Source organism: Bombina bombina, chromosome 4 (genome assembly GCF_027579735.1).
Source record: "Bombina bombina isolate aBomBom1 chromosome 4, aBomBom1.pri, whole genome shotgun sequence".
NCBI classification, from domain to species: Eukaryota; Metazoa; Chordata; class Amphibia; order Anura; family Bombinatoridae; genus Bombina; species Bombina bombina.
The window spans coordinates 28,840,801-28,862,919 of NC_069502.1; the positions used below are offsets into that span (position 1 = coordinate 28,840,801).

General features: G+C 44.1%; 1 long non-coding RNA gene across 1 annotated transcript in view; it reads left to right on the forward strand.

Annotated features, from left to right (window-relative positions):
- The first annotated feature begins 10,181 nt into the window (after positions 1–10,181).
- The window catches only part of LOC128655224 (uncharacterized), a 23,651-nt gene continuing 11,713 nt past the window's right edge, over positions 10,182–22,119 (forward strand). The window contains exon 1 of the long non-coding RNA XR_008401734.1: positions 10,182–10,603. This is a non-coding gene — a long non-coding RNA (uncharacterized LOC128655224). The remainder of the gene's footprint in view (positions 10,604–22,119) is intronic.

Consider the following 22,119-nt stretch of genomic DNA (forward strand, 5'->3'; position numbering starts at 1 on the left):
ATGAAGGAATAAAGTGCCAATATATAAAGAAAAAAGAGAAAAAAAAAAAAAAAAAAAACTAAAAAAAGAAAAAGAAAAAAAACAATGTGAACTATAATCCAACTGTGATAAAACACTTATATTAGAAGCGGAATAACCAAATATTCTGACCAAACAGATTACAGATATATTATGGTCTTCCGGTAATAACTACTTGTGCGGACCTATTTGTGATTTGAAAGTTTATTCAAAGAAAAAAGTCTGTACTTGACTTACTAGTGTATCTTACTACCAATAGAAAGATATAGTGAAAAGTGTGTATTATATATATATGACCCAGGTAAAGGGAGGGGGTATATATATATTCCTTTTTTTATGTTTCTTCTTTCTTCCTATTTAGTTCTTCCCCCTTTCTAATTACCCTTTTGCCCCTACACTTTCCTGGGCTGTGAGTAACGTGCAAAAACTACAAAAAACAAAAAAGAAAATCAACCAAGAAAACCAACACTATATGTTTTTAAACAAGAGGCAACCCTTATAAAAAATGACCTCTCACAATATATATTACTATTGGTCCTGAGGACACAATCAATCTTCTTATAACCTATATATTATTTAGACAGTGTAGAATAAGTTCAAAAACATCCCGGGTAGCAACAAGAAAAAGGACACTCATAAATATTTAACAATTACAGTTTCTTAGCTGCAAAACCAAACTGTTGTTAGTCAGAAACCATTGCATAGTCCCAATATTCTTCAGGAGTTCTTTAGAGAGGATTATTCAAAAACCATTGCACAGTCCCAGTATTCCTCAAAAAGTTTTTTTAGACAGGGATCAGAATAAAGTTCAGTGTAAAGGTGAACATGGTTAATATGGATTACTCCCCCTTTCTTCCTTATTTCCCTCTCTCTTTTTTTTTCTTCTTTCTTTAACTTTTAAATATCCCAGTTCAGGAATTTTCAATATGTCCCCCTTTTTTTCCCTTATCTCATACCGCATCAGTGATTTTATGTAACATTTTTTCTTTACTTTTAGCCACTTCAGGGCACAGATACCATAATGTATTCCCCAAAGAAAAGAGATATGTCCCACTATGTAAAAGTTTCACGTACCAGTGCTTCAAGGGGATCGCCGCCCTAGATGACCAAACACACTAATGTTCCCCACCTTTTAATTTACCGGTTTTCCAGTGAAGGGTCTGGAGACAATATGCCCGTTGCTGAAACCTCTCTTTCTTACCCGCTACTGTATGAGCAGGGCCAGACTTCAATGCAGCAAGTCACGGAACACAGACGCCAACCAGGTGCGTCTTTCCACCGGAACGGCAGCAGAGCGGTGACACTCTCAGAAACCTCCGCCACTAACGAAGATCCAACATCCGGATACTACGGAGGGAGCTGACATCTTCAACCTGCTTCGCCCTACCAGGAGGGCGCAGGAGCTTTCTTTTTTCGCCCCTCAGCAGGATTCCCGGTCGACACCCAAAGGTGAGTGGAAGTTTAGGCGGGCAATCCACGTTTGTAGTACTTGGCTGGTCTTTCTTGGTCACCAAGGCAGGTCCCAGGTCTTTTCCTTTGTGCACAGGTAGCGGTGCCTCCGCTAGTTTGAAACTTCCGCCGAAAAGCTGCAGCAAAAAATATGCCGCGGCAGGGTAGCCCAGATAGCCGGTGTGGGTCCGGCCGAAGGCCTATTCGTTTAGGAGAAGGGTTGTAGGTCTTGATTCAACCCTCTGGAGCCGCTGGACCATGAACAGCGTGCAAAGAGAGCTACTCCTCCAACGGAGGAATGTGAAGTATTCTTAACGCACCTTTGGATTTAGAGCAGTTGATCTAGTGTAGTGTTGGGTTAGCGAGCAAGCTATAATTAATAGTTTTTTTTAGCACACCCCATAGCAGTCTATGGGGAGAAGGAGTTTGCAGGGTCAGGATATCCTGAAGTTAGCGTGCTGCCTGAAGTTAGCGTGCCTCCTGAAGTTAGCGTGCCTTGTGCTGCCTGAAGTTAGCGTGCCGCCTGAAGTTAGCGTGCCTCCTGAAGTTAGCGTGCCTCCTGAAGTTAGTGTGCCTCCTGAAGTTAGTGTGCCTCCCGAAGTTAGCGTGCCTCCCGAAGTTAGCGTGCCTCCTGAAGTTAGCGTGCTGCCTGAAGTTAGTGAAGTGCCTCAAGTAAGCGTGCCTCCTGAAGTTAGCGTGCTGCCTGAGGTTAGCGTGTCTCCTGAAGTTAGCGTGCTGCCTCAAGTTAGCATGCCTCCGGAAGTTAGCGTGCTGCCTGAGGTTAGCGTGTCTCCTGAAGTTAGCGTGCTGCCTGAAGTTAGCGTGCCTCCTGAAGTTAGCGTGCTGCCTGAAGTTAGCGTGCCACCTGAAGTTAGCGTGCTGCCTGAAGTTAGCGTGCTGCCTGAAGTTAGTGTGCTGCCTGAAGTTAGTGTGCTGCCTGAAGTTAGTGAAGTGCCTCAAGTTAGCGTGCCTCCTGAAGTTAGCATGCCTCCGGAAGTTAGCGTGCTGCCTGAGGTTAGCGTGTCTCCTGAAGTTAGCGTGCTGCCTGAAGTTAGCGTGCCTCCTGAAGTTAGCGTGCTGCCTGAAGTTAGCGTGCCGCCTGAAGTTAGCGTGCCGCCTGAAGTTAGCGTGCTGCCTGAAGTTAGCATGCCTCCTGAAGTTAGCGTGCCTCCTGAAGTTAGCGTGCTGCCTGAAGTTAGCGTGCCTCCTGAAGTTAGCGTGCCTCCTGAAGTTAGCGTGCTACCTGAAGTTAGCGTGCTGCCTGAAGTTAGCGTGCCTCCTGAAGTTAGCGTGCTGCCTGAAGTTAGCGTGCTGCCTGAAGTTAGCGTGCCTCCTGAAGTTAGCGTGCCTCCTGAAGTTAGCGTGCCTCCTAAAGTTAGCATGCTGCCTGAAGTTAGCGTGCCTCCTGAAGTTAGTGTGCTGCCTGAAGTTAGCGTGCCTCCTGAAGTTAGCGTGCCTCCTGAAGTTAGTGTGCCTCGTGCTGCCTGAAGTTAGCGTGCTGCCTGAAGTTAGCATGCTGCCTGAAGTTAGCGTGCCTCCTGAAGTTAGCGTGTCTCCTGAAGTTAGCGTGCCTCCTGAAGTTAGCGTGCTGCCTGAAGTTAGCGTGCCTCCTGAAGTTAGCGTGCTTCCTGAAGTTAGCGTGCTGCCTGAAGTTAGCGTGCTGCTTGAAGTTAGCGTGCCTCCTGAAGTTAGCGTGCTGCCTGAAGTTAGCGTGCCTCCTGAAGTTAGCGTGCTGCCTGAAGTTAGCGTGCCTCCTGAAGTTAGCGTGCTTCCTGAAGTTAGCGTGCTGCCTGAAGTTAGCGTGCTGCCTGAAGTTAGCATGCCTCCTGAAGTTAGCGTGCTGCTTGAAGTTAGCGTGCCTCCTGAAGTTAGCGTGCTGCCTGAAGTTAGCGTGCCTCCTGAAGTTAGCGTGCTGCCTGAGGTTAGCAGCCTCCTGAAGTTAGCGTGCCTCCTGAAGTTAGCGTGCCTCCTGAAGTTAGCGTGCTGCCTGAAGTTAGCGTGCCTCCTGAAGTTAGCGTGCCTCCTGAAGTTAGCGTGCCTCCTGAAGTTAGCGTGCTGCCTGAAGTTAGCGTGCTGCCTGAAGTTAGCGTGCCTCCTGAAGTTAGTGTGCCTCCTGAAGTTAGCGTGCCTCCTGAAGTTAGCGTGCCTCCTGAAGTTAGCGTGCTGCCTGAAGTTAGCGTGCTGCCTGAAGTTAGCGTGCTGCCTGAAGTTAGCGTGCCTCATGAAGTTAGCGTGCCTCCTGAAGTTAGCGTGCCTCCTGAAGTTAGCGTGCTGCCTGAAGTTAGCGTGCCGCCTGAAGTTAGCGTGCCTCCTGAAGTTAGCGTGCTGCCTGAAGTTAGCGTGCTGCCTGAAGTTAGCGTGCCTCCTGAAGTTAGCGTGCCTCCTGAAGTTAGTGTGCTTCCTGAAGTTAGCGTGCCTCCTGAAGTTAGTGTGCTGCCTGAAGTTAGCGTGCTGCCTGAAGTTAGCATGCTGCCTGAAGTTAGCGTGCCTCCTGAAGTTAGCGTGCCTCCTGAAGTTAGTGTGCCTCCTGAAGTTAGCGTGCTGCCTGAAGTTAGTGTGCTGCCTGAAGTTAGTGTGCCTCCTGAAGTTAGCATGCCTCCTGAAGTTAGCGTGCCTCCTGAAGTTAGCGTGTCTCCTGAAGTTAGCGTGCCTCCTGAAGTTAGCGTGCCTCCTGAAGTTAGCGTGCCTCCTGAAGTTAGTGTGCCTCCTGAAGTTAGCGTGCCTCCTGAAGTTAGCGTGCTGCCTGAAGTTAGCGTGCCTCCTGAAGTTAGCGTGCCTCCAGAAGTTAGCGTGCCTCCTGAAGTTAGCGTGCTTCCTGAAGTTAGCGTGCTGCCTGAAGTTAGCGTGCTGCCTGAAGTTAGCGTGCCTCCTGAAGTTAGCGTGCCTCCTGAAGTTAGCGTGCCTCCTGAAGTTAGCGTGCCTCCTGAAGTTAGCGTGCTGCCTGAAGTTAGCGTGCCTCCTGAAGTTAGTGTGCCTCCTGAAGTTAGCGTGCCTCCTGAAGTTAGCGTGCTGCCTGAAGTTAGCATGCTGCCTGAAGTTAGCGTGCTGCCTGAAGTTAGCATGTCTCCTGAAGTAAGCGTGTCTCCTGAAGTTAGCGTGCCTCCTGAAGTTAGCGTGCCTCCTGAAGTTAGCGTGCCTCCTGAAGTTAGCGTGCCTCCTGAAGTTAGCGTGTCTCCTGAAGTTAGCGTGCTGCCTGAAGTTAGCGTGCCTCCTGAAGTTAGCGTGCTGCCTGAAGTTAGTGTGCCTCCTGAAGTTAGCGTGCCTCCTGAAGTTAGCGTGCCGCCTGAAGTTAGCGTGCTGCCTGAAGTTAGCGTGCTGCCTGAAGTTAGCGTGCCTCCTGAAGTTAGCGTGCTGCCTGAAGTTAGCGTGCTGCCTGAAGTTAGTGTGCTGCCTGAAGTTAGTGTGCTGCCTGAAGTTAGTGAAGTGCCTCAAGTTAGCGTGCCTCCTGAAGTTAGCATGCCTCCGGAAGTTAGCGTGCTGCCTGAGGTTAGCGTGTCTCCTGAAGTTAGCGTGCTGCCTGAAGTTAGCGTGCCTCCTGAAGTTAGCGTGCTGCCTGAAGTTAGCGTGCTGCCTGAAGTTAGCGTGCCGCCTGAAGTTAGCGTGCCGCCTGAAGTTAGCGTGCTGCCTGAAGTTAGCATGCCTCCTGAAGTTAGCGTGCCTCCTGAAGTTAGCGTGCTGCCTGAAGTTAGCGTGCCTCCTGAAGTTAGCGTGCCTCCTGAAGTTAGCGTGCTACCTGAAGTTAGCGTGCTGCCTGAAGTTAGCGTGCCTCCTGAAGTTAGCGTGCTGCCTGAAGTTAGCGTGCTGCCTGAAGTTAGCGTGCCTCCTGAAGTTAGTGTGCTGCCTGAAGTTAGCGTGCCTCCTGAAGTTAGCGTGCCTCCTGAAGTTAGTGTGCCTCGTGCTGCCTGAAGTTAGCGTGCTGCCTGAAGTTAGCATGCTGCCTGAAGTTAGCGTGCCTCCTGAAGTTAGCGTGTCTCCTGAAGTTAGCGTGCCTCCTGAAGTTAGCGTGCTGCCTGAAGTTAGCGTGCCTCCTGAAGTTAGCGTGCTTCCTGAAGTTAGCGTGCTGCCTGAAGTTAGCGTGCTGCTTGAAGTTAGCGTGCCTCCTGAAGTTAGCGTGCTGCCTGAAGTTAGCGTGCCTCCTGAAGTTAGCGTGCTGCCTGAAGTTAGCGTGCCTCCTGAAGTTAGCGTGCTTCCTGAAGTTAGCGTGCTGCCTGAAGTTAGCGTGCTGCCTGAAGTTAGCATGCCTCCTGAAGTTAGCGTGCTGCTTGAAGTTAGCGTGCCTCCTGAAGTTAGCGTGCTGCCTGAAGTTAGCGTGCCTCCTGAAGTTAGCGTGCTGCCTGAGGTTAGCAGCCTCCTGAAGTTAGCGTGCCTCCTGAAGTTAGCGTGCCTCCTGAAGTTAGCGTGCTGCCTGAAGTTAGCGTGCTGCCTGAAGTTAGCGTGTCTCCTGAAGTTAGCGTGCCTCCTGAAGTTAGCGTGCTGCCTGAAGTTAGCGTGCTGCCTGAAGTTAGCGTGCCTCCTGAAGTTAGTGTGCCTCCTGAAGTTAGCGTGCCTCCTGAAGTTAGCGTGCCTCCTGAAGTTAGTGTGCTGCCTGAAGTTAGCGTGCTGCCTGAAGTTAGCGTGCTGCCTGAAGTTAGCGTGCCTCATGAAGTTAGCGTGCCTCCTGAAGTTAGCGTGCCTCCTGAAGTTAGCGTGCCTCCTGAAGTTAGCGTGCTGCCTGAAGTTAGCGTGCCGCCTGAAGTTAGCGTGCCTCCTGAAGTTAGCGTGCTGCCTGAAGTTAGCGTGCTGCCTGAAGTTAGCGTGCCTCCTGAAGTTAGCGTGCCTCCTGAAGTTAGTGTGCTTCCTGAAGTTAGCGTGCCTCCTGAAGTTAGTGTGCTGCCTGAAGTTAGCGTGCTGCCTGAAGTTAGCATGCTGCCTGAAGTTAGCGTGCCTCCTGAAGTTAGCGTGCCTCCTGAAGTTAGTGTGCCTCCTGAAGTTAGCGTGCTGCCTGAAGTTAGTGTGCTGCCTGAAGTTAGCGTGCCTCCTGAAGTTAGCATGCCTCCTGAAGTTAGCGTGCCTCCTGAAGTTAGCGTGTCTCCTGAAGTTAGTGTGCCTCCTGAAGTTAGCGTGCCTCCTGAAGTTAGCGTGCTGCCTGAAGTTAGCGTGCCTCCTGAAGTTAGCGTGCCTCCTGAAGTTAGCGTGCCTCCTGAAGTTAGCGTGCTGCCTGAAGTTAGCGTGCTGCCTGAAGTTAGTGTGCCTCCTGAAGTTAGCGTGCCTCCTGAAGTTAGCGTGCCTCCTGAAGTTAGCGTGCCTCCTGAAGTTAGCGTGCTGCCTGAAGTTAGCGTGCCTCCTGAAGTTAGTGTGCCTCCTGAAGTTAGCGTGCCTCCTGAAGTTAGCGTGCTGCCTGAAGTTAGCATGCTGCCTGAAGTTAGCGTGCTGCCTGAAGTTAGCATGTCTCCTGAAGTAAGCGTGTCTCCTGAAGTTAGCGTGCCTCCTGAAGTTAGCGTGCCTCCTGAAGTTAGCGTGCCTCCTGAAGTTAGCGTGCCTCCTGAAGTTAGCGTGTCTCCTGAAGTTAGCGTGCTGCCTGAAGTTAGCGTGCCTCCTGAAGTTAGCGTGCTGCCTGAAGTTAGCGTGCCTCCTGAAGTTAGCGTGCCTCCTGAAGTTAGCGTGCCGCCTGAAGTTAGCGTGCTGCCTGAAGTTAGCGTGCTGCCTGAAGTTAGCGTGCCTCCTGAAGTTAGCGTGCTGCCTGAAGTTAGCGTGCCTCCTGAAGTTAGCGTGCCTCCTGAAGTTAGCGTGCTGCCTGAAGTTAGCGTGCTGCCTGAAGTTAGCGTGCCTCCTGAAGTTAGCGTGCTGCCTGAAGTTAGCGTGCTGCCTGAAGTTAGCGTGCTGCCTGAAGTTAGCGTGCCTCCTGAAGTTAGCGTGCCTCCTGAAGTTAGCGTGCCTCCTGAAGTTAGCGTGTCTCCTGAAGTTAGCGTGCTGCCTGAAGTTAGCGTGCCTCCTGAAGTTAGCGTGCTGCCTGAAGTTAGCGTGCCTCCTGAAGTTAGCGTGCTGCCTGAAGTTAGCGTGCTGCCTGAAGTTAGCGTGCCTCCTGAAGTTAGCGTGCTGCCTGAAGTTAGCGTGCTGCCTGAAGTTAGCGTGCCTCCTGAAGTTAGCGTGCCTCCTGAAGTTAGCGTGCCTCCTGAAGTTAGCGTGTCTCCTGAAGTTAGCGTGCTGCCTGAAGTTAGCGTGCTGCCTGAAGTTAGTGTGCCTCCTGAAGTTAGCGTGCCTCCTGAAGTTAGCGTGCCGCCTGAAGTTAGCGTGCTGCCTGAAGTTAGCGTGCTGCCTGAAGTTAGCGTGCCTCCTGAAGTTAGCGTGCTGCCTGATGTTAGCGTGCTGCCTGAAGTTAGTGTGCCTCCTGAAGTTAGCGTGCTGCCTGAAGTTAGCGTGCTGCCTGAAGTTAGCGTGCTGCCTGAAGTTAGCGTGCCTCCTGAAGTTAGCATGCTGCCTGAAGTTAGCGTGCTGCCTGAAGTTAGCGTGCTGCCTGAAGTTAGCGTGCCTCCTGAAGTTAGCGTGCCTCCTGAAGTTAGCGTGCTGCCTGAAGTTAGTGTGCCTCCTGAAGTTAGCGTGCCTCCTGAAGTTAGCGTGCTGCCTGAAGTTAGCGTGCCTCCTGAAGTTAGCGTGCCTCCTGAAGTTAGCGTGCCTCCTGAAGTTAGCATGCCTCCTGAAGTTAGCGTGCTGCCTGAAGTTAGCGTGCCTCCTGAAGTTAGCATGCCTCGTGAAGTTAGCGTGCCTCCTGAAGTTAGCATGCCTCCTGAAGTTAGTGTGCTGCCTGAAGTTAGCGTGCCTCCTGAAGTTAGCGTGCTGCCTGAAGTTAGCGTGCTGCCTGAAGTTAGCGTGCCTCCTGAAGTTAGCGTGCCTCCTGAAGTTAGCGTGCCTCCTGAAGTTAGCGTGCCTCCTGAAGTTAGCGTGTCTCCTGAAGTTAGCGTGCCTCCTGAAGTTAGCGTGCCTCCTGAAGTTAGCATGCTGCCTGAAGTTAGCGTGCCTCCTGAAGTTAGCGTGCTGCCTGAAGTTAGCGTGCTGCCTGAAGTTAGCGTGCAGCCTGAAGTTAGCGTGCCTCCTGAAGTTAGCGTGCCTCCTGAAGTTAGCGTGCCTCCTGAAGTTAGCGTGCTGCCTGAAGTTAGCGTGCTGCCTGAAGTTAGCGTGCCTCCTGAAGTTAGCGTGCTGCCTGAAGTTAGCGTGCTGCCTGAAGTTAGCGTGCAGCCTGAAGTTAGCGTGCCTCCTGAAGTTAGCGTGCCTCCTGAAGTTAGCGTGCCTCCTGAAGTTAGCGTGCTGCCTGAAGTTAGCGTGCTGCCTGAAGTTAGCGTGCCTCCTGAAGTTAGCGTGCTGCCTGAAGTTAGCGTGCTGCCTGAAGTTAGCGTGCTGCCTGAAGTTAGCGTGCCTCCTGAAGTTAGCGTGCCTCCTGAAGTTAGCGTGCTGCCTGAAGTTAGCGTGCCTCCTGAAGTTAGTGTGCTGCCTGAAGTTAGCATGCCTCCTGAAGTTAGCGTGCCTCCTGAAGTTAGCGTGCCTCCTGAAGTTAGCGTGCTGCCTGAAGTTAGCGTGCCTCCTGAAGTTAGCTTGCCTCCTGAAGTTAGCGTGCCTCCTGAAGTTAGCGTGCTGCCTGAAGTTAGCGTGCCTCCTGAAGTTAGCGTGCTGCCTGAAGTTAGTGTGCCTCCTGAAGTTAGTGTGCTGCCTGAAATTAGCGTGCCTCCTGAAGTTAGCGTGCCTCCTGAAGTTAGCGTGCTGCCTGAAGTTAGCGTGCCTCCTGAAGTTAGCGTGCTGCCTGAAGTTAGCGTGCCTCCTGAAGTTAGCGTGCTGCCTGAAGTTAGCGTGCTGCCTGAAGTTAGCGTGCCGCCTCCTGAAGTTAGCGTGCTGCCTGAAGTTAGCGTGCTGCCTGAAGTTAGCGTGCTGCCTGAAGTTAGCGTGCCTCCTGAAGTTAGCGTGCTGCCTGAAGTTAGCGTGCCTCCTGAAGTTAGCGTGCTGCCTGAAGTTAGCGTGCCTCCTGAAGTTAGCGTGCTGCCTGAAGTTAGCGTGCCTCCTGAAGTTAGCATGCCTCCTGAAGTTAGCGTGCTGCCTGAAGTTAGCGTGCTGCCTGAAGTTAGCGTGCTGCCTGAAGTTAGCGTGCCTCCTGAAGTTAGTGTGCCTGAATCTTTTGCTCATACTAACTTTTAACTTTCAGCTTGTAATACTGGCACAAACCCGGATGCTCTAATATTATAACTTGAGTGCAATTAGTGGGGAAAATTCAGAAATGCAGCTTGTAAATGTGACTTTATACAAAGACTATAAGAGATTAATAAAAAAAATACACTTATAGCAGCACGCAGCCGTAAGGCGTTACCCCCTGTGGTCATACGGAGCCTCTTTACATAACATTGTAAAATGAATAGTTGTTACCTGTAGTGCAGAAGCCATACCGGGTGTCACTTGCTATCACTTTAGTCAGTAGTATGTAAGGCATGGGACAGTTTTATGTTATATTCTACAAATAAGTTACCTTATGAGAATAAAGTAATAAATCTCCCTGAGGCAGTGGGTGTGAGGAGCTTCAGTGGGTGTGAGGAGCTGCAGTGGGTGTGAGGAGCTGCATTGGGTGTGAGGAGCTTCAGTGGGTGTGAGAAGCTTCGGTGGGTGTGAGGAGCTTCAGTGGGTGTGAGGAGCTGCAGTGGGTGTGAGGAGCTTCAGTGGGCGTGAGGAGCTTCAGTGGGTGTGAGGAGCTTCAGTGGGCGTGAGGAGCTTCAGTGGGTGTGAGGAGCTGCAGTGGGTGTGAGGAGCTTCAGTGGGCGTGAGGAGCTTCAGTGGGTGTGAGGAGCTGCAGTGGGTGTGAGGAGCTGCAGTGGGTGTGAGGAGCTGCAGTGGGTGTGAGAAGCTTCAGTGGGCGTGAGGAGCTTCATTGGGTGTGAGGAGCTGCAGTGGGCGTGAGGAGCTTCATTGGGTGTGAGGAGCTTCAGTGGGTGTGGATGTCACTGCCCTGGGAAACCTTGTCCTATAATAAATAGCCCTCAGCTGCACTTAATACACAATCTGCTTGTGACACCCATAAGGACTCACATCTCCGCTGAGCGCTGCTGTAACTGACCTATCATGAGAGCTGTGGTAGTTCTGGTGCTTGCTTTCTATATTTTGGCAGTTATAGCCTCCACAGAAGGTAAGTACTTGTACCCAGTCTTCATTTTGACGACAAATTTCTATTTAGTCTTAGTTTTAGTCTTTAGACTAAAATGCCATTTAAGTTTTAGTCGTATTTTATTCATCTGAATTGTTTTAGTTTTAGTCTAGTTTTAGTCTAGGTTTAGTCTAGTTTTAGTCTAGTTTTAGTCTAGGTTTAGTCTAGTTTTAGTTTAGTTTAGTTTTAGTTTAGGTTTAGTCTAGGTTTAGTCTAGGTTTAGTCTAGGTTTAGTCTAGGTTTAGTCTAGGCTTAGTCTAGTTTTAGTCTAGGTTTAGTCTAGGTTTAGTCTAGGTTTAGTCTAGGTTTAGTCGACTAGATCTTCAGTAGATTTTAGTCAACTAAAATCTAAGGAGTTAATTAAAGTGTAATTATTATTTAAGCATTTCTCTCTAATTTCCAAACTGATTATATGCTCCAGGAGTAAACATAACACCTGTTATTATTTATGGTATTAAGGTTTAAACATGCAATACAGACACAGATTTAGCCGTGTGATATAGAACGTCTTTATTAAACTTAAAATTAAATAAAAAGTTTCATAAACAAACAGAAGTGCAACTTTAAAATATAAAACAACAACTGTAAACTGTTTTGGCTGTAATGCCTTTGCACATATTACCCAATATAAAAACTTTAACAGTTCTCTGTTAATAATTAAAATAAGTATCAAGTAACTCAACACAACAAACTGTTTCTGCAGCGAGCACAGACACAGCATAACTTAAACCCATACTCGTGGGTTATGCTTATTTCAATAGGAAGAATCAATTGATTGTTTACAGAGTTGAAAATTATTCGGCAACAAAATTAACACTGCTCTAGAACTTGCAAACTCATTATATATTTTTATGAACCTGTTTTTATTTATGGTATTAAGGTTTTAACTTGCAATACAGATTTACCTGTTGTGATATATAGCATGTCTTTACCTTAAAAAGAAATAAAACCACGTTTGGTAAATAAACAAGAAGATAGTCATCAGAATTTCTTTCGTTTTATGCTCATTTTAGTCTAGTTTTAGTCGACTCGACAAAGTTAACACTGCTTGTACCCTGGGTGTACCCAGCTATTATAACTATGTCACACTGGTTTTCTGTATGGAGCATATTCAGATATGCACATGGTTGGCGCATAAGAGATTCTAAGATGTCACTTATTCACTGGGTATAGTTGTAAACAAGATCCAGGCATTAGTTGTCGTTAATTGTTTAAATCTGTTAAGTAGAACACAAGTCCAATCTGGGATCCTTATTAGTGTGATTAGCATTCTGTGTATAACATACATACACCTAGATTACAAGTTTTTTGCTATAGAGGGTGCAAAACGAACGCAACAAAAGTTGCGTTATTTCACCCTCCATAGCGCTTCCATTACGAGTTTTGAAAAAGCCGCCTTGTGCGTGCAATATGGTGGCGATGAGCTCCATACCGCACCAAAATACAAGCGCTGCTTTGACGTGCTCTTGCACGCTTTCCACATAGACATCAATGGGGACAAAGTGTTAGAAAAAAACCTAACACCTGCGATCGCGAAATAAAAAGCCTTAAGCCCCGTAACGCAACCCCATTGATGTCTATGGGGAAAAAAAGTTATGTTTAAACCTAACACCGTAATCTGCTGCCCCGACATCGCCGCCACCAAAATAAATCTATTAAACACTAATCTAGTTTATGGGTGTTAGTGTACTTTGTAACACTTTAGTTATGAGTTTTGTGTAACAGTTTTGTTGCGTAAAAACAACTGGTCTCAGATTGCGAAATGGATTGTGTCGTTATAGGGCGTAACGCAAGCTTTTTAGCCTCACTTCAAAACTTGTAATGGCAGCGCTATTGGAATCCCATGCAAAAACGTAATTTTTACGAGTGCGGGACTGACGTTGCGTTACAGGCTAAAAGACTTACGATACAACTATACCGACAAGACTCGTAATGGCTATGTTGCTGTTTTAACGCTGAAATGGCAATTTTTTCAGCGTTAAAACACGAACGCAAAACTCGTAATTTAGGTATATGTGATTAGCAGTCTGTATATAACATGCCATGTGATTAGCAGTCTGTATATAACATGCAATGTGATTGGCAGTCTGTATATAACATGCTATGTGATTAGCAGTCTGTATATAACATGCTATGTGATTAGCAGTCTGTATATAACATGCTATGTGATTAGCAGTCTGTATATAACATGCTATGTGATTAGCAGTCTGTATATAACATGCTATGTGATTAGCAGTCTGTATATAACATGTTATGTGATTAGCAGTCTGTATATAACATGCTATGTGATTAGCAGTCTGTATATAACATGCTATGTGATTAGCAGTCTGTATATAACATGCTATGTGATTAGCAGTCTGTATATAACATGCTATCTGATTAGCAGTCTGTATATAACATGCCATGTGATTAGCAGTCTGTATATAACATGCTATGTGATTAGCAGTCTGTATATAACATGCTATGTGATTAGCAGTCTGTATATAACATGCTATGTGATTAGCAGTCTGTATATAACATGCTATGTGATTAGCAGTCTGTATATAACATGCTATGTGATTAGCAGTCTGTATATAACATGCTATGTGATTATTAGCAGTCTGTATATAACATGCTATGTGATTAGCAGTCTGTATATAACATGCTATGTGATTAGCAGTCTGTATATAACATGCTATGTGATTAGCAGTCTGTATATAACATGCTATGTGATTAGCAGTCTGTATATAACATGCTATGTGATTAGCAGTCTGTATATAACATACTATGTGATTAGCAGTCTGTATATAACATGCTATGTGATTAGCAGTCTGTATATAACATGCTATGTGATTAGCAGTCTGTATATAACATGCTATGTGATTAGCAGTCTGTATATAACATGCTATGTGATTAGCAGTCTGTATATAACATGCTATGTGATTAGCAGTCTATATATAACATGCTATGTGATTAGCAGTCTGTATATAACATGCTATGTGATTAGCAGTCTGTATATAACATGCTATGTGATTAGCAGTCTGTATATAACATGCTATGTGATTAGCAGTCTGTATATAACATGCTATGTGATTAGCAGTCTGTATATAACATGCTATGTGATTAGCAGTCTGTATATAACATGCTATGTGATTAGCAGTCTGTATATAACATACTATGGCCTAGATTTAGAGTTTGGCGGTAAAAGGGCTGTTAACGCTCCGCGGGCTTTTTTCTGGCCGCACCATAAATTTAACTCTGGTATCGAGAGTTAAAACAAATGCTGCGTTAGGCTCCAAAAAAGGAGCGTAGAGCATTTTTACCGCAAATGCAACTCTCGATACCAGAGTTGCTTACGGACGCGGCCAGCCTCAAAAACGTGCTCGTGCACGATTCTCCCATAGGAAACAATGGGACTGTTTGAGCTGAAAAAAAACCTAACACCTGCAAAAAAGCAGCGTTCAGCTCCTAACGCAGCCCCATTGTTTCCTATGGGGAAACACTTCCTACGTCTGCACCTAACACCCTAACATGAACCCCAAGTCTAAACACCCCTAACCTTACACTTATTAACCCCTAATCTTCCACCCCCGCTATCGCTGACCCCTGCATTACAGTTTTAACCCCTAATCTTCCGCTCCGTAAACCGCCGCAACCTACGTTATCCCTATGTACCCCTAATCTGCTGCCCTAACATCGCCGACCCCTATGTTATATTTATTAACCCCTAATCTGCCCCCCACAACGTCGCCGACACCTGCCTACACTTATTAACCCCTAATCTGCCGAGCGGACCTGAGCGCTACTATAATAAAGTTATTAACCCCTAATCCGTCTCACTAACCCTATCATAAATAGTATTTACCCCTAATCTGCCCTCCCTAACATCGCCGACACCTAACTTCAATTATTAACCCCTAATCTTCCGATCGGAGCTCACCGCTATTCTAATAAATGTATTAACCCCTAAAGCTAAGTCTAACCCTAACACTAACACCCCCCTAACTTAAATATAATTTACATATAACGAAATAAATTAACTCTTATTAAATAAATGATTCCTATTTAAAGCTAAATACTTACCTGTAAAATAAATCCTAATATAGCTACAATATAAATTATAATTATATTATAGCTATTTTAGGATTAATATTTATTTTACAGGCAACTTGGTATTTATTTTAACTAGGTACAATAGCTATTAAATAGTTAAGAACTATTTAATAGTTACCTAGTTAAAATAATAACAAAATTACCTGTAAAATAAATCCTAACCTAAGATATAATTAAACCTAACACTACCCTATCAATAAATTAATTAAATAAACTACCTACAATTACCTACAATTAACCTAACACTACACTATCAATAAATTAATTAAATAAACTACCTACAATTACCTACAATTAACCTAACACTACACTATCAATAAATTAAATAAACACAATTGCTACAAATAAATACAATTAAATAAACTAGCTAAAGTACAAAAAATAAAAAAGAACTAAGTTACAGAAAATAAAAAAATATTTACAAACATAAGAAAAATATTACAACAATTTTAAACTAATTACACCTACTCTAAGCCCCCTAATAAAATAACAAAGCCCCCCAAAATAAAAAATTCCCTACCCTATTCTAAATTTAAAAAGTTACAAGCTCTTTTACCTTACCAGCCCTGAACAGGGCCCTTTGCGGGGCATGCCCCAAGAAGTTCAGCTCTTTTGCCTGTAAAAGAAAACATACAATACCCCCCCCCCCCCAACATTACAACCCACCACCCACATACCCCTAATCTAACCCAAACCCCCCTTAAATAAACCTAACACTAAGCCCCTGATGATCTTCCTACCTTGTCTTCACCATGCCAGGTTCACCGATCCGTCCTGGCTCCAAGATCTTCATCCAACCCAAGCGGGGGCTAGACATCCACTGAAGAAGTCCAGAAGAGGGTCCAAAGTCTTCCTCCTATCCGGCAAGAAGAGGACATCCGGACCGGCAAACATCTTCTCCAAGCGGCATCTTCGATCTTCTTCCATCCGGTGCGGAGCGGGTCCATGTTGAAGCAGGCGACGCGGATCCATCCTCTTCTTCCGATGTCTCCCGACGAATGACGGTTCCTTTAAGGGACGTCATCCAAGATGGCGTCCCTCGAATTCCGATTGGCTGATAGGATTCTATCAGCCAATCGGAATTAAGGTAGGAATTTTCTGATTGGCTGATGGAATCAGCCAATCAGAATCAAGTTCAATCCGATTGGCTGATCCAATCAGCCAATCAGATTGAGCTCGCATTCTATTGGCTGTTCCGATCAGCCAATAGAATGCGAGCTCAATCTGATTGGCTGATTGGATCGGCCAATCGGATTGAACTAGATTCTGATTGGCTGATTCCATCAGCCAATCAGAAAATTCCTACCTTAATTCCGATTGGCTGATAGAATCCTATCAGCCAATCGGAATTCGAGGGACGCCATCTTGGATGACGTCCCTTAAAGGAACCGTCATTCGTCGGGAGACATCGGAAGAAGAGGATGGATCCGCGTCGCCTGCTTCAACATGGACCCGCTCCGCACCGGATGGAAGAAGATCGAAGATGCCGCTTGGAGAAGATGTTTGCCGGTCCGGATGTCCTCTTCTTGCCGGATAGGAGGAAGACTTTGGACCCTCTTCTGGACTTCTTCAGTGGATGTCTAGCCCCCGCTTGGGTTGGATGAAGATCTTGGAGCCAGGACGGATCGGTGAACCTGGCATGGTGAAGACAAGGTAGGAAGATCATCAGGGGCTTAGTGTTAGGTTTATTTAAGGGGGGTTTGGGTTAGATTAGGGGTATGTGGGTGGTGGGTTGTAATGTTGGGGGGGGGGGTATTGTATGTTTTCTTTTACAGGCAAAAGAGCTGAACTTCTTGGGGCATGCCCCGCAAAGGGCCCTGTTCAGGGCTGGTAAGGTAAAAGAGCTTGTAACTTTTTAAATTTAGAATAGGGTAGGGAATTTTTTATTTTGGGGGGCTTTGTTATTTTATTAGGGGGCTTAGAGTAGGTGTAATTAGTTTAAAATTGTTGTAATATTTTTCTTATGTTTGTAAATATTTTTTTATTTTCTGTAACTTAGTTCTTTTTTATTTTTTGTACTTTAGCTAGTTTATTTAATTGTATTTATTTGTAGCAATTGTGTTTATTTAATTTATTGATAGTGTAGTGTTAGGTTAATTGTAGGTAATTGTAGGTAGTTTATTTAATTAATTTATTGATAGGGTAGTGTTAGGTTTAATTATATCTTAGGTTAGGATTTATTTTACAGGTAATTTTGTTATTATTTTAACTAGGTAACTATTAAATAGTTCTTAACTATTTAATAGCTATTGTACCTAGTTAAAATAAATACCAAGTTGCCTGTAAAATAAATATTAATCCTAAAATAGCTATAATATAATTATAATTTATATTGTAGCTATATTAGGATTTATTTTACAGGTAAGTATTTAGCTTTAAATAGGATTAATTTATTTAATAAGAGTTAATTTATTTTGTTAGATTAAAATTATATTTAAGTTAGGGGGGTGTTAGTGTTAGGGTTAGACTTAGCTTTAGGGGTTAATACATTTATTAGAATAGCGGTGAGCTCCGATCGGAAGATTAGGGGTTAATAATTGAAGTTAGGTGTCGGCGATGTTAGGGAGGGCAGATTAGGGGTTAATACTATTTATGATAGGGTTAGTGAGGCGGGTTAGGGGTTAATAACTTTATTATAGTAGCGGTGCGGTCCGCTCGGCAGATTAGGGGTTAATAAGTGTAGGCAGGTGTCGGCGACGTTGAGGGGGGCAGATTAGGGGATAATAAATATAATATAGGGGTCGGCGGTGTTAGGGGTAGCAGATTAGGGGTACATAGGGATAACGTAGGTGGCGGCGCTTTGCGGTCGGATGATTAGGGGTTAATTATTTTAAGTAGCTGGCGGCGATGTTGTGGGGGGCAGATTAGGGGTTAATAAATGTAATATAGGGGTCGGCGGGGTTAGGGGCAGCAGATTAGGGGTACATAAGTATAACGTAGGTGGCGGTCGGAAGATTAGGGGTTAAAATTTTTAATCGAGTTGCGGCAATGTGGGGGGACCTCGGTTTAGGGGTACATAGGTAGTTTATGGGTGTTAGTGTACTTTAGGGTACAGTAGTTAAGAGCTTTATAAACCGGCGTTAGCCAGAAAGCTCTTAACTCCTGCTATTTTCAGGCGGCTGGAATCTTGTCGTTAGAGCTCTAACGCTCACTGCAGAAACGACTCTAAATACCGGCGTTAGAAAGATCCCATTGAAAAGATAGGCTACGCAAATGGCGTAGGGGGATCTGCGGTATAGAAAAGTCGCGGCTGTAAAGTGAGCGTTAGACCCTTTAATCACTGACTCCAAATACCAGCGGGCGGCCAAAACCAGCGTTAGGAGCCTCTAACGCTGGTTTTGACGGCTACCGCCGAACTCTAAATCTAGGCCTAAGTGATTAGCAGTCTGTATATAACATGCTATGTGATTAGCAGTCTGTATATAACATGCTATGTGATTAGCAGTCTGTATATAACATGCCATGTGATTAGCAGTCTGTATATAACATGCTATGTGATTAGCAGTCTGTATATAACAAGCTATGTGATTAGCAGTCTGTATATAACATGCTATGTGATTAGCAGTCTGTATATAACAAGCTATGTGATTAGCAGTCTGTATATAACATGCTATGTGATTAGCAGTCTGTATATAACATGCTATGTGATTAGCAGTCTGTATATAACATGCTATGTGATTAGCAGTCTGTATATAACATGCCATGTGATTAGCAGTCTGTATATAACATGCCATGTGATTAGCAGTCTGTATATAACATGCTATGTGATTAGCAGTCTGTATATAACATGCTATGTGATTAGCAGTCTGTATATAACATGCTATGTGATTAGCAGTCTGTATATAACATACTATGTGATTAGCAGTCTGTATATAACATGCTATGTGATTACCAGTCTGTATATAACATGCTATGTGATTAGCAGTCTGTATATAACATGCTATGTGATTAGCAGTCTGTATATAACATGCTATGTGATTAGCAGTCTGTATATAACATGCTATGTGATTAGCAGTCTGTATATAACATGCTATGTTATTAGCAGTCTGTATATAACATGCTATGTGATTAGCAGTCTGTATATAACATGCTATGTGATTAGCAGTCTGTATATAACATGCTATGTGATTAGCAGTCTGTATATAACATGCTATGTGATTAGCAGTATGTATATAACATGCTATGTGATTAGCAGTCTGTATATAACATGCTATGTGATTAGCAGTCTGTATATAACATGCTATGTGATTAGCAGTCTGTATATAACATGCTATGTGATTAGCAGTCTGTATATAACATGCCATGTGATTAGCAGTCTGTATATAACATGCTATGTGATTAGCAGTCTGTATATAACATGCTATGTGATTATTAGCAGTCTGTATATAACATGCTATGTGATTAGCAGTCTGTATATAACATACTATGTGATTAGCAGTCTGTATATAACATGCTATGTGATTATTAGCAGTCTGTATATAACATGCTATGTGATTAGCAGTCTGTATATAACATGCTATGTGATTAGCAGTCTGTATATAACATGCTATGTGATTAGCAGTCTGTATATAACATGCTATGTGATTAGCAGTCTGTATATAACATGCTATGTGATTAGCAGTCTGTATATAACATGCTATGTGATTAGCAGTCTGTATATAACATGCCATGTGATTAGCAGTCTGTATATAACATGCTATGTGATTAGCAGTCTGTATATAACATGCTATGTGATTAGCAGTCTGTATATAACATGCTATGTGATTATTAGCAGTCTGTATATAACATGCTATGTGATTAGCAGTCTGTATATAACATGCTATGTGATTATTAGCAGTCTGTATATAACATGCTATGTGATTAGCAGTCTGTATATAACATGCTATGTGATTAGCAGTCTGTATATAACATGCTATGTGATTAGCAGTCTGTATATAACATGCTATGTGATTAGCAGTCTGTATATAACATGCTATGTGATTAGCAGTCTGTATATAACATGCTATGTGATTAGCAGTATGTATATAACATGCTATGTGATTAGCAGTCTGTATATAACATGCTATGTGATTAGCAGTCTGTATATAACATGCCATGTGATTAGCAGTCTGTATATAACATGCTATGTGATTAGCAGTCTGTATATAACATGCCATGTGATTAGCAGTCTGTATATAACATGCCATGTGATTAGCAGTCTGTATATAACATGCTATGTGATTAGCAGTCTGTATATAACATGCTATGTGATTAGCAGTCTGTATATAACATGCTATGTGATTAGCAGTCTGTATATAACATGTTATGTGATTAGCAGTCTGTATATAACATGCTATGTGATTAGCAGTCTGTATATAACATGCTATGTGATTAGCAGTCTGTATATAACATGCCATGTGATTAGCAGTCTGTATATAACATGCTATGTGATTAGCAGTCTGTATATAACATGCTATGTGATTAGCAGTCTGTATATAACATGCTATGTGATTAGCAGTCTGTATATAACATGCTATGTGATTAGCAGTCTGTATATAACATGCTATGTGATTAGCAGTCTGTATATAACATGCTATGTGATTAGCAGTCTGTATATAACATGCTATGTGATTAGCAGTCTGTATATAACATGCTATATGATTAGCAGTCTGTATATAACATGCTATGTGATTAGCAGTCTGTATATAACATGCTATGTGATTAGCAGTCTGTATATAACATGCTATGTGATTATTAGCAGTCTGTATATAACATGCTATGTGATTAGCAGTCTGTATATAACATGCTATGTGATTAGCAGTCTGTATATAACATGCTATGTGATTAGCAGTCTGTATATAACATACTATGTGATTAGCAGTATGTATATAACATGCTATGTGATTAGCAGTCTGTATATAACATGCTATGTGATTAGCAGTCTGTATATAACATGCTATGTGATTATTAGCAGTCTGTATATAACATGCTATGTGATTAGCAGTCTGTATATAACATGCTATGTGATTAGCAGTCTGTATATAACATGCTATGTGATTAGCAGTCTGTATATAACATACTATGTGATTAGCAGTCTGTATATAACATGCTATGTGATTAGCAGTCTGTATATAACATGCTATGTGATTAGCAGTCTGTATATAACATGCTATATGATTATTAGCAGTCTGTATATAACATGCCATGTGATTAGCAGTCTGTATATAACATGCTATGTGATTAGCAGACTGTATATAACATGCTATGTGATTAGCAGTCTGTATATAACATGCTATGTGATTAGCAGTCTGTATATAACATGCTATGTGATTAGCAGTCTGTATATAACATGCCATGTGATTATTAGCAGTCTGTATATAACATGCTATGTGATTAGCAGTCTGTATATAACATGCTATGTGATTAGCAGTCTGTATATAACATGCTATGTGATTAGCAGTCTGTATATAACATGTGTAGCCCTTCCTGTTGAACATTTGCACCTGTATACATTCTGCAGGAGAAGTTGCCTAGGCAACTATTAGACTGGTTGGTCATGTGATCAAGTGAAACTGAAAGAAGAGTGTAAGACACAGGAGGAAGCAGACATGTCAGAGCAGTGAAGGTGTGTGTGAGGCCTGGCTGTGTGAGAGCTGCAGACTTCATCTTGTAAAGTAACAGCATTCCTCTGCTGATTTAGTGTTTGCTGCCAGCTGCAGTCTGACCCTGTTAGAGAGCTGTGGAGAAGAATGCAGACAAAGTAAATGACTGGCAGACCTTGGAGTTTTCTTTCAGCCTGTGCAGAATCCTGTCAGTGGTAAGAAGTATCCTCTCTCCTTGTCATACTGACAGGGCATTCTGTCCATCACATAAACTTATAAACAGCTCTTCCTGTGGATTGCAGTTTCCTATGAGCTGCAACTGTTTAAATGCATGTGGATTACCTTAAAGGGCCCCAACATTTATGTGCACCAACTGGTACCCATCAGCCATTAGGGTGAAGCCTGAGGGTGGGTTCGCAGGTGGTTTGGGAGGGTGCTGGGCCTGGTTAGAGAGAGTCGGTGTGTTAGTTAGCCACTGTATTTCTTGCCTTATTTTTATTTACCATAATCCTTTAATACATGTTCATACTGTTTTACTGTTATTACTGTGTGTGTTGTAGTTATTTATTATGTTCCTGTCTGGGAAACCCATTCTTGCCCTGGATGCCCAGTCAGGTGGAGGCACTGCCACAGTCATGTACCCCAACTCCCAGGTAGCGGAGACTCAGGATCAGCCTGCAGAGCACATGGAGGTAGCTGGGGTAAAGACCCACAGGGGTAATTGTGGGCCTAGGCCAAACCCCGTTACATTTGGTGGTACTGCTGAGATAAATTGGGGTACACCCAGTAAGGATCCGTTAATTCCCCGGCCCACACTCCCATTTG